The sequence below is a fragment of the Watersipora subatra genome, chromosome 6 (assembly GCF_963576615.1).
Source record: "Watersipora subatra chromosome 6, tzWatSuba1.1, whole genome shotgun sequence".
NCBI lineage: Eukaryota > Metazoa > Bryozoa > Gymnolaemata > Cheilostomatida > Watersiporidae > Watersipora > Watersipora subatra.
In genome coordinates, this window is record NC_088713.1 from 40,103,079 (window position 1) to 40,114,286 (window position 11,208).

The 11,208-nt window shown below is 34.8% G+C and overlaps 1 long non-coding RNA gene across 1 annotated transcript; it reads left to right on the forward strand.

Moving 5' to 3' along the window:
• Nucleotides 1–1,750: 1,750 nt before the first annotated feature.
• LOC137398609 (uncharacterized) lies at nt 1,751–9,598 on the forward strand. Its single transcript, XR_010978977.1, has 3 exons — nt 1,751–1,805; nt 5,304–5,510; nt 9,570–9,598. It is a non-coding gene; the product is annotated as an uncharacterized lncRNA (long non-coding RNA).
• Nucleotides 9,599–11,208: the final 1,610 nt, after the last annotated feature.

Genomic DNA, 11,208 nt, shown 5'->3' on the forward strand with positions numbered 1-11,208 from the left:
GCTAAGATGTTTCAATATTAAAATCAACCAAACTTGATTGTGGTTAAAATGCTCAAAAACAGTCGTAAATGGGAGACAACTACCGATACTTCTTGATAAAATCTACTAATAGTATGCAAGTTCATCTTCAAGTACCAGTTTTATTACTTTAATTAACCAGCTCAGGTGTTTAGCATCACCATATGACATGTTTAGCTGGCTTTACTATAACAAGAGCTGCATTCCTCTGTTTGTGTAAAGCCACAGAAAAAGATTACAAAAATGCCCAACACAAGAATTTAGCTTCCAAAATTTACTTTACACACAACCACCTTGACTAAACATTCACCTATTCAAATTTTAGAATACTTTTGACATGCTTAATCTTTGGGCTTTATCAACGCACCTGACAATCTCCCACAGCATTATGGACTTTTACGTTACTGGCATTTACTATAATATAAGCCATGGCAATCCTTTGAAGTCACGTTTTTAGGTTGCGTAGCAGATTGCTTTGTTCAGGAATCAAACCGGCAACATTTGGCATATCCACCTGTCCTACTCCCCCACCTGTCATACTCCCACCTGCCCCAATGATTTTCCTGTCATACTTTAAAAATTATTAGTACCCGTGAAGTCTTGTTCACAGCGAGTGATCAGCAGGTGTAACAACTAAATGTATAAATATTCTGGAGTGCCAGCGGATCATCGATTGGCTCCTTTGTTAGTGTCATTCCTCCATGCTGACAGTTGCGGGTTTGAATCAAGGTCAATGCTATGTTTTTCCTAATCTCTTGCAGTAGCAAAGCTCTAACTTCTGATCAGTGGTTTTTGTTAGAGATTGAAGGAGTTAGTGAAGTGGTTAGCATATTTGTATACAAAGCTGATTGCTGAGAGTTCAAATCCTGCACAATGCAATCTTATTCACATCAAACACTAGCTTCATACCGATGGAAGGCTATTATTATAGTAAAAATTGAACATATAATTATTCTCTGTACTTTATTGAGATACCATATGATTTCACATGGTATTGGAGTCTGCCAGGGTATGAGTCCTTTCTGTAGTAAGAGCGTGTATGTCATTCTGTCTGCCAGAAGCTACCCTTTGATGTTAAACATTCATTTTCATAGAATTTGAACTCATGACTCAGTAGCCTAACACTCTAACACCAATACCAATAAACCACCTAAACTCTATGGAATATTTGTGCACAGTCTTATTCTCTTTGTTTTATCAGCACAGCTTATGAGCTGTAAAAATCACTCAACCTGCGAAAAGATTTTATTTTTTACTTTAAACTGTCCTCTTAATATCTCAAATAGGATCTGAAAAGATAAACTCCTCCCGATTTTTTATTATCTGGTAAAACAGTTACAACAAATTATATCTGTCGGCAGGTTTAAATTATTATGCAGATCTTTGTTTATTGCTAGACCAACTGAATTTATAGCAATCATCTTACCACCACAGCTATTGTCAACTTTGCATGTTTAGCTCTATGTTTTGCTCTATGGACTTACCACGACTACATTCTCTCTACTGTCAAACTTTCAAATTGTACTTTATGAATTTTATAAGAAAAGCAGCAGCCAAAATATGCTCTTAAGTTCTGCTTTTCACTATAACCTGGTTTGTTGTATTGCCGCAAACTATTCTACAATTGTGAAGCTCTGCATTGACATTTTGGTGTTTGTGGATTACATTTACATGTACGTTGTACTAATTATGGCACTAATAATTATACTAATGCATTAATACTGTTTTGTAGCTTAGTTCGAATGAGGAGACCAGGAAAGGTAAATTGGCGAATATGTTTAGAAAAAGTAAGACAGATTCATAGGCAGCTTAATACAGTGTGTTTTTAACCCCAACCTACTGTTCATTAAACAGGATATTTAAACACAAAAGTGAGTATTTTTATCATAATTGATTTAAATAATTGTAAATGTGTACCAACATTAAAAGCAAATTTTTCAAGCCTAACTATATAATTTCATATAGAAATATTATAAAAAATGAAAATGTCTCGAAAGAATGTTTTATAAATACTCTATTCATAGTGATATCTAGTCTGGGAATCACGGCAAAGTAACCATAAATGCAGCAGTATAGTGTTTAACACTCTAAACAGTGGACTGGCAGGCTAATTGTTCAAGACCTGAAGCAGGTTGTTTTTATTGCCTCTTGTAGTAAGGATAACGATCCTTGACAAAAACTTCTTAAATAGACCTTAGGGAAATAATACTGAGGGCAATTTTGACCTAAATCAATTAGAGTAGATCATGAGATCCGGAACCAAGCTTATGGCAGAATACGCTTCGCTCACCTTTTGTGAAATGAAAATGTACAGCGATGTGTTAAATCTTTAATACCTTATTACACTGCATAAAATACCACATACAGTCACCATTTTATTAACCACAACAAAAGCATCTGCATAAGATTATCCGGTGCAGAAGATAACGGGGCGAGATTTTCAGAAATTGTTTTTAATTGGATACAAAAATGCCTCAAATAACTTGTTTGAGCTTCACTGTGTACAAAAACTGAGATTGAATAATACAGCCTGTAGTAGAACTGACAAGGAGTCCTTGAAGTTTGGCGAAGAGCTTAAATAATTCCCTTTGTCAGAGAAGTTAGCTTCTCATGCGAGAGCATTTTTTCAAATCGAATATTTGTCACAAGAAATTTTGTATTCACCGATATTGTGTATGGACTTGATTATATAAATGGGAGATATTTTTACATATAAAATTGAAGATTGGCAAAAGAACATCACGGTTGCTGACAATGAGCACTTTGATGCGTAATTAGAGCAGTGGACCGGTGGAAAGGACATCCAATTCTGATATGAAAAACTTTGTTTATAAAATGTAACTGAAAGAGCGTACTGCGTTCCCACGTTTTATATATTTCAGTAATTTTTGCTGCTCGCTAACCTTTGCACCAGAAAAAAAATATAAATAGGTTTTACTTACAAGGTTTAGCCTATCTATGCACTTATTGCACGTATAACGTGTATTTATGCACTAACTAGTGTCTCTTAACAGTCATTAAATCATACTGAAGCGATTGTTCTTAATTGGGTTTAGACTTCTTCTGAAAGCTAGTAATATAGTTGAAAGACATTGATAGCTGACTAGAGAACTGTTTTTAAATTTTTCATAAATATTTTTGTACATTATAACTGAGATTTTTTTCAAGATTTGACCAGTATTGTTATTGTTCTAGATGTGCTGCCAGTGTGACTTTTGCTGCCTGTGTAACCTAATTACTTTATTCAATTCAACTAACATGACTTTTTTACTTTTGACTTCAAAGCTTAAAATTTGTGTGAAAATAAAAAACAGCTTATTCATCAAATTATAGAACAAAAGCACCTTGATTGGAGAAAAACTCAAATCTGGGCATAGACCTGTGTGCATTTATGTGTCTATTTTTAGTGTGTGCATGTATGTATGTGGGATGTGTGCCTGTGTGTGGAATGTGTGTGCGTGCTAGCATACATGCGTTAAGGCTCAGCGTGTCTGCTTGCATGTGCGCGAGTGTGTGTCTGTATGTCTGTGTGTGTGTTTGTTCATGTGTGCGTATATGTCAGTCTGCACTAACGTTATCTGTTTTCACAGTTTTTGCAGATTGAAACCAAACTTCTAAATATAAAACCAAAATTCAAAACTTCACCCGCATATGGTTTGTGCTTTCTGCCAGGTTGCTAAAAAATCGATTTTAGAACTTGTTCCTACGAACTCTGTTTGGTTCCCATGAACCAGCTTCTTAAATACCTGCTGATTCTCTGATTGAAAATGGAATAAGTTGATGATTAATGAATTAATAAGTCTCAGGTGTCACAAAGTTTACTGCTAAGGAGTTTATAAAATTTTAGAGCCTAGGCGAGGCTGCATATTACAGAGTGGAGTACATAGAGGTTTCTGTATTCTCACTAAGAAAGTAACGTTTTTACGAATGAAAAAAATGGAAAAGTAGTCATCAAAAACCCAAGTACAGTAATACTTCAACTTACGAGTGCTCCAACGTACGAAAAACTTGAGATACGAGCCATCTATTAAGCAAGTTTTAGCACCAACATACCAGCCATGTTTGAGATACGAGCATGTGAGTCAGTTGCCAAGTATGCCGGAAGTGTTTTATGACAACATCATCACTCTGTATTTTTCAACTGCTCAGGTTATGCTTTTGTACCATCTTTTTTTGGTGTGATTTTCAGTGCAGAATTATGTGAATTAAAAGTACTCTGCGTTGACCAAAAGTTTGCCAGTAAAATGAAAGATAATGCAAAGAAAAAGTGAATGATAACAGTTGATATTAAACGGAAAATTATTGAAAAATAAGCAAAATGTGTATGCGTGATTGAGCTAGCTCAGCAATATGACAGAAATACATCCACAATTATCAAACCGAAGGATTATATTCAGGGCATTTAGTTCGCAAAAGAACTGGCCATAGTTTCCAAACGGCGCAGGGATCTTCACGACCGCTGATGGAGAGACTGCTCAGGCATTGGATAAACAATTGGCCGGTGATAGCGCAACTGAAACGATGCTATATAAAAAGGCCATTGCTATCTAGCAAATCTACAAAAATAGACAATCGGACAAGTTGGCTAGTGGTTGTGCATTAACCTTTTGTGACGACACTTGTGTTCGTCCTACTCGCAATATGTTGAAAGGGCGACAAAGGCAAACGTCTTTGGATAGGATTATCTTAAAACGGCCGGCTAGTCATGAAAACGAAACAAAAAAAAAATTAGCTAACCAGCGAGAAACTTCAAACTATGATCGCCGAAGAAATCTCAATTACGTTAAGTTAAAAATGAAAGTTTGCTTTTAGGTTTGCTTCTACGTTTGTCTTTTAGGACATCGATAAAATGCAAATTTATCAAAGTCAACTGTTGTAATGAAGGATAACTTATATCTCCCTCTCTGGCAAAAGCTAGTGTTAGCTGCTATTGTATGTATTTAATTTTACATTTTAACTAATCACATTTCCTTGCATTATTTTTTAATTGTTGTTTTTTGAAAGCATTTGGCAAATTAGGACAATAACCAACATGTTCTTTCTGTCACCACATCTTGTTTTGAGTGTTTTATTTTCATTTTTTTAGAGTATGGAAATCAATCAATATATATTTAATAGTTCTATATATAAATAAATTGCACCAACATGCGAGCAAATTAACATACGAGCTCAGTTTCGGAACGCACCATGCTTGTAAGTCGAAGTATGACTGTATTAACTAGTTCAGTATCAAGTGCTGATATTTGTAAAATTCTCTCAACTTACGAATTTAGGAAATATTTTAGGAACCAACATTAGGTGGGAGACAACTACCATGTTAATTTGAAGTATCTCTGAACACATAAAGGAGTCTAAAGCTCTCCGCAGGATGTACTCGTCTTCTGTGAACAAACTCAATGATGACAAATCCTTACCCTCTCCAAGAGTACTCAACATCCCATACCGATTTGATGCTTCGCAAGACACTTACCAAAACCAGAAAACTGTTCCCTGTAAGAGCTTCACACTTACTTGTTTGATCAAAGATGAACTTACACTTTAGTTTAATTGATCAGCAGTAGCGCTAGCGGAGCTTAATGTTGCAGGATCAAATCCTCTGCAATGCAGTCTTTTTTCCACCTGCAATATTTGTTTTGGACAGACACGGTTTTAAATAATAGCAAAATTTTCAGCCTAAGTAAGGCTTTTCTGACAAGAAGCAGTATGGTATTGGTTTCTTTATAGCTGCATGATAGCAGAAAAAAAGATGGGCTTTATTCAAAGAGCAACTACATGTATATCACTTTTTGGTGCTAAATATCCTTACGATAAACTTTTACACAGTTTTAGCAAATTTTATTTGAAAATATGATCTTTCTTCTACTTGAAATCGGTTTTAATGTTTAGGGTGATCTGTCTGTCAGGATGCTTCAAAAATAAAATTGACAAAAATTAATCGCTGTTAAAATATACAGACCAAGCGAAAGGGTGATTATCATGTCTATAGTTGCAAAGAGACTAACAGAACAGAGACATGCAATGATGCAACATCACGTAACAGCCGATAGCAACTATAGAAATGATACCAACTAGTGATATCATTTCGCCTGCAATTGCCTTTTGAGTGCTTAACTGCGATCCATTATTATTATTGACAACACATCTTGAAACACCCTGACTCAAACATCAAAACATTTGCTAACGACAGAAAAATTCTGATGCTTTACGATAAAATTTACTAAAGTATTGTGCAAGTTCATACTGAAGAATGAGTCTTGTTACTTGAATTAACATGTTTAGTTGGATATTATGAGGTTTATCATCACCATATGACATATTTTAACTGGTTTTATTATATAACAAGAGCCGCACCTGTCTGTCTGTCAGTATGGAGCCACAGAAATAGAGCAAAAAATATTTTACCACACATGGGTTTAACTTCCAACATTTAGTTCACAAGCCCAGCACACAACCACTTAAGCTAACATTCACTCTCAAAACTTTGGAATACTTAGAACGTGCTTATTCTTCAACACACCTGACAGTCTATCATGACAGTCTGGACGGCCAGGGTACTAACATTTGCTATAATACGATCAGTGTCCATCTTTTCAGCAACATTTTGAGGTTTTGCTGTGGATTGTTTTGTTCAGGAATCAAGCCAGCGACGTTTGGCATACATATCATACTCCCACCTGCCTGACTCATTCTCGTACTATAGTTTTGTATTTAGTAGTACTTTTGGAATCTGGGGAGTTGTGAGCGATCAGCAGGTATGATAACTAAATGTAAAATTATTCTAAAATGTCAGTGGTTAATCGATTGGCTCAGTTGTTAGTATCAGTCCTCTATGCTGAAGGTTGCGTGTTCAAATCCAGCATAATGCAATGTTTTGCTAACCTCTTGCGGTGACAGGGTTTCAACTGGCCAGTGGCTTTTGCTAGAGGTTAGAGCAATTGGAGGAGTGGTTAGCATATCTGACCACAAAGCAGATGGCTGAGAGTTCACATATTACGCACTGCAAACTTACATGAAATTCCAGCTTCAGACGGACATACATGGCTGTTATTATAGTAAACAATGAGCATATACATGTAGTTCTTCTCCGCGCTTTATTGGTACACCTTATTATTCTAGTACTTGGTACACTCCATATGTATAATTTTACATGGTCCGTAGGTGCCATGCCTCTACCAAGTTTTAAGTCTTTACTGTAATAAGATTGTGTATGTCCTTCTGTCTGTCTGAAGCTACCGTTAAACGTAAAATATTCCTTCCCACACAACTTTTAATTCATGATTTAGTAGCCCAACATTCTAAAACTCACATTAATCAACTACCTGAACATTTTACGGAATATTTGTACACAACCATATTCTCTGTGCTTTATTGGCTCACCTTTGAGCTCTCACAAATCTCTCACCTACAAAACATTTTGTATTTTCGTTTAATACGTCATACTATTAACTCTGACTAACTAACAAATTCTGAAAAGATAACTTCTTTTTAACTTTTGCTTTTTGCTAGAAACAGTTACAGAGAGTTATATTTCCATAGTTTTGAATTAATATTTAGATCTGTGCTTATTGTTACTCCAACAGAATGTTTTGCAACCATCTTATCAGAGCCTTCATTGTCAACTTTGCATGTGTAGTTCTATGTTTAGCTCTAGGGATTTACCAAGAGTACCTTTTTTCTACTCTATCATCCTGTGTTTTAGCTCCGAGAAATCCAAAGTACGTTTGCCTCTTACATTGCTACATCGAGTCTCAGATGGTAAGATTTCAAAGGTGTGTAGTCCTCAACTACAGTAGTTGCCTTCCCATGCACGGAATTCCTATGCATCCTTTGAAAGTTACTAAAATAAGTTATTATGAAATTAAGTGCATAGAAGGTTTGTTTAAAATGCTGCAGATGACTTTTTTGAACAAAAGCCAATTAGGCATTTTTTTAAAGTTTTTTTGTACAAGTAAATGTTAGCCAACTGCCATTTTCAATAATTTACCATTGCAAAATGTTTTCAAATCCGTGATGGTAGAGATAATTGCTTTCTCATGGATAAGGCAACTACTAAATTTTCAATAACCTAAGTAAACTAGAAGTTATATTTATTGTGAGAAGATAATTCTAGTTTTTTCTCCATATCATGATCGTAAGATGCAAGGAATTTAAATTTAGATCATTTCAATTTAGGCGTCCAATATTTTTACTGGAAGTGTACAAACTTAAGCTTAAATAATTTTCCTGGGTCTTTTGAATTTAATTTCATAGTTTTAAAAAAATATTTGTTACGTACTTACATTAGGCTTGGTGGCCTAGCTAAAATCTCCACTTGTGCTAAAAGCTTTCTATTAGACCTCTTGAATTTTCTGATCAATATCATAAAAAATAAAGAAACACAAAACAATTTTAATGTATTTTCAGTGAACTAGTCTACAGAGTCTAACTTCATATTAGTGAGTTTGGTTTTGACAAGAAACTGAAATGTTATTTATGATGTTTTGGTTGGCTTGTAGTGGGACATGATTGGCCAATAAATTGGAAAAATAAAAAAGTTTTCGCTGAGCGAATATATTAAAAGATTTTCGCTGACGACAGCCCACTTGGGAAATTCTTTGAGTTTGTTGAGCATGTGTAAAAGATAAAGTACCAGACACACGTTCCTTTTATTCTGATAAACTTTGTTGGCTAACGAGTGGCTCATTGTAGTCACTTTTAGCTGATTGCAGCCAAAATTATGCTGATGCTACTGGAAAGCAATGCTAACTTTATTGAAGAAGATAAGATAACTCCAGTGTGCTATTTTTTAACAGTTTTAACAATAAATTAAGAGGAATAGATAATAAAGTATGATAAACTAGGTGTCTCTAATATTTGTTGTTCTATTACGGTTCAGTGCACAAACTGCTAAGCCAAGATGTGTACACTATTTCCATGCTTCGAATGGATTTCGAGTTGCTCCCACTTCAAATCATAGAAACGGTACAATTTGAAGGCATTAGAACATATTTCATTTTGCTAAATTGCTGTGAAAGCATTCACTATGAAACTGCATTCGCACTATACTATGAGAAGCTTCTCCTATGCTTTTCAGCATAATAGGAAAACTCACCGCTAATCAATACGAGTTGATAATACTTAGCTATGCTATCTGCAGTAGAGCTAAACAAAATAAGCATTGTGATCTATGGCATTCAGACATCTTGGTTTAGTTAGTGCAACTAGTTGACTACACATAAAATTGAAAGGTGATTGTGACCCGAAAGAAAGTCTACTTTTACCAATTTTGTTTTAGGAATACATTTGCAACCGTTAAAAGTTTTATATAATGCAACTCTGAATCATTGATAGGGTAGGATGTGAATTTGTCAGCAGCGAGTAACTCCGAGTCAATTCGACACATGGAAACTAATCATTGCTGTTGATATAAAACATCTATCCTTATCTCCATCAAATCAGTTTTTAAAATTTAATTTGGTATGCAAGTGCACCTCTCTCCAAGGCAAAATGTCGTATTCAGATCATCAGTGCCATCTCTTTCTTTATTGTGCAAGAGTTATATGTGCTTGTAGAATCCAATAGGAGAAAGCCAAAAACTAAAAAGCCAAAAGCTAAATAAGTTCATGGACACCAACAGAGTTCCAGAATTAGTTCAAGAGATTGCTGAAGCTACAAGCTTTCTGAAGATGAAACAGGGAAAGCCTACCCAAGGGTATGATACTAAAACTGCTCTTAACATTTTAAGTATAAATGAGTCAGTGGGTGTTGCATTAGCAAGGTACCTTGAGAACTACCTGAAAGGCTTTATTCATGTCTATGTAGAATGGTTGAGAAAGCAACTCCTATGATAATTGTCCGTATCGTAGGTTTAAATGAGTCTGTGAAAGTTACAACAACAAGACACCTTTAAATCTATCTTCAAGGCTATGCAAATGTCTATGTAGAGTGGTTGAAAAAAAACACCTTTCTTATTGTAAATCCTCCTTTTGGAAATTATGATCTACACTACTTAGAGTAGATCATGTGATCCGGAAACCCGGCTTATCGCAGAATACGCTTCACTTACATGCATATTTAGTGAAATTAAATGCACAACAATTTGTTAAATCTTTGTTACCATTGTGTAATACCTGTGTATAATATTTAATATTGTGTATGGAATATTTAATACCTTGTGTAATATGGTATTACATCTTTATTACCATATTACACTACAAAAAATACAACATACAATCCAACATTTTACCAACAAAAACAAAATCATCTGCATAGAATGGTCTGACACAGAAGATAATGAGAGCCAGATTTTTCAGGAAGTGTTCGAAATCGGATCCAAAAATGCCTCAAATAACTTGTTTTAGTTTTACTTCGTACAAGAACTGAGATGAGATGATATAGCCTATAAAACTGTCTGAAAAAGACTCATTCAAGTTTGGTAAATAGTTTATACATTTCCTCTGCCCGATAAGTTAGCTTCTCCTGCAGTGGCTTTTTCTCAACTCAAAAATACTCGTCACCAAACAAGTTGTGTTTACTGATATTGTGTATAGATTTGCTTATATAAATTAAGTAATTTTTTGCAGGTAAAACTGGACGCTTGAAAAACAACTTCATGGTTGGTGACAATAAGCTCTTTGATGTGTACTTAGAGGAACGGATCGATGAAAAAGACATCCCTTTTTGATACAAATAACTTTTTTTAGATGCAACTGAACAGCGTATATTGCATTCCCATGTTTTGTATATTTTACTTACTTCTGCTGCTCGCTCACTCTGCATCAGACAACGAAATGTAAATAGGTTTCACTTAAAAGATATAATTTACACTAACTGGTATTTTATGGCAATAATTTAATTTGTACTGAAACAATTGTTGTCATTGGGTCTAGACTTTTGCTCAAAGCTAATATTAGAGTTGAATGACATTGATAGCTGACTAGGAAACTGTTTTTAAATTTGTATAACCTTTTTTCGTATTATAACCAAAGGTTTCTCAAGATTTGACCAGTATTGTTATTTGTCTAGATGTGCTGCCTGTGTGACAATTGTGCTGCCTGTGTAACCTATTTACTTTATTTAAATGTAAAAAGAAAAACTATAAAAAAGCCAAAGAAAACTATTCAGCATGCAGCTAATGAAAATCTTGCTAATGGAATTTTTGAGTTTCCTTATTCTCCTCAATGATACAGTAGACACGCCTATGGTTGGTCT